The sequence below is a fragment of the Zychaea mexicana genome (assembly GCF_025766255.1).
Source record: "Zychaea mexicana strain RSA 1403 chromosome Unknown BDB00scaffold_136, whole genome shotgun sequence".
Lineage (NCBI taxonomy): Eukaryota > Fungi > Mucoromycota > Mucoromycetes > Mucorales > Lichtheimiaceae > Zychaea > Zychaea mexicana.
Window position 1 is genome coordinate 66,985 of NW_026516799.1, and position 2,000 is coordinate 68,984.

The 2,000-nt window shown below is 40.8% G+C and overlaps 1 non-coding gene across 1 annotated transcript; it reads right to left on the bottom strand.

The window, feature by feature from the left end:
- On the bottom strand, positions 1-72 carry BDB00DRAFT_t118. The gene has a single exon. It is a non-coding gene; the product is annotated as a tRNA-Glu (tRNA).
- Between the last annotated feature and the right edge of the window lie 1,928 nt (positions 73-2,000).

The following is a 2,000-nucleotide window of genomic DNA, read 5'->3' on the forward strand; positions in this document are numbered from 1 at the left end:
TTCCCCCACCGGGAATTGAACCCGGGCCACCGGTGTGAGAGACCGGGATCCTAGCCACTAGACCATAGAGGAGAGACATTTTTCGAGCATTGCGCGCGATTAAAACCACCTCGTTTTAAACTTTTTCTTCACTCTGCACCCCCAAAAACTCGTCCTTGTTTCCAATCACCCCCCAAAAATTATGACCTCTGAACTCGCCTCGCGTAACACCCGAGGCAAACGCTAATATTGGGCCTCATCAAAGTTGGTTGGACCTGGGATATCATAGGTCTCACAAAAAAATTAAATAATTTTAATTGGGTAGCGGAATTTTAAGCCCCCAGCAAAATTCAGCAAAATAGCTGGACCGTCTTTGATGCAGATATGTTTCTGAAGATACCTATTTTAGTAGGTTTCTCGGCCCTACGAATATACCGGTTAATGCATTACGGATCAATTATTACACCGGTTAATGTAAAGAAGAGCACAAAACGTCAATAAACTATACATATCAGAATGAAATAAAAGGCATAACACTAGTATATAAGGACATATTGATTAAGGTTACTATAAGCCTTTCTATTTTTCTGCTATGTCATGTAAAAAAGTAAAAGAAAAACTCAAAAAATCTTGTTTGACGTTAATTTGTCTCATAGTGCAGCAAAAAATAAAAAAACTTTTGAGGCAGCAGCAAACAAACAACAACCTGGGGCTTTGTTTCTACAAACAACATTTTGATTATGCTAATATAAACATTGAATAGAAGATTTTGTATTAGTTTAACAATTTTTGATTTGGAGTTAGACAATAATCTTCGTTCGTGTTCAAAATATAATACGTAAATGCTGTTTCTTGTACATTCAAGTTCTTCGTCTTTTTACATCAGCTTTGGAAAAAACTTCTCTGTTCCCAATTTCACTAAAATATATAGTAACCAATTGCTTCCCATTCCTGGTTTCTACCATAGTCTGACCAATCAATCGCGTATGGCCTTTTCCTTTCTTGTTAATAAGTGTATGTATGTAAGTATATTCCCAGGGTAAACATCTTTTTCCTTTAAAACTAACCACTCATTTTTACTCATTTATGCGCATTTATGACTCTCGACCTAATGGACCACTCGTCTTTTCTCCTTCATGTACATATACGGCGTGCAATTGAGCCCCGTTTGCACCCAGTTTCACTCGAAGTAACATATATAATATGACTAGGTAAGTGACGGAAGGTAAGTACCAAAAATATCAATCAATTATGGCATAACATCGATTCAGTGTCCACATTCCAAACAACCCTGAAAATGGTCCCCAAACCAGTGCCCAAACAAGTTCGCAGCAGGACGGCCTCGTAGACAACAGTGTACCGACAAATAGCCCATCGTATGGAGTGATGCATGGTGCTGCATCTTTTTATCCATCATTCCCATATTCACAAGTTCCTCATTACCCTCCTTCTCCAATGACACAGACACAAACAGGAGGAGTGCCTTTGCTGCCAGCACCGCCCGCACAGGCCGAAGAAGCATCGATACCACCTGGTGACCAGCAAATCGCACAGTCTTCAGGATCACAATCGGCAACGCACGTACCAGATTCTATGATGGCTGGCCATTCAACAACTTCATCAGTACCTACTATGGCAGCTACTACGCCAGCAGTAGCCTCTTCAAGCGCAGCAGCAACAGTACCTTCTGCAACTGCACCAACTACAACTGCGTCAGGTATAGGACATTTCTTTTTGTTTAGTTAATAATTGTTGTCGTCAATACACTTGTTTATCGTTTGAATATGTGTTTTAAGACGAGCCAATTGGACGAGTGAAGATATAAAGAAACTTGCCAAGGCAGTAGCAGAAAGGAAGCAGCGGTTTTTTGCAAACAAGTCGTCGACCGCTGCAACTATCAGCCGGACCATATTTGCCGCATCTTACACACAACAACAAGTACTCACTAAGGTAGATTGGTCGCGCGACAAATGGGAGAAGGACACGAGAGAAAAAAATCTCCAGTCTGGTAAAGGTGTTCC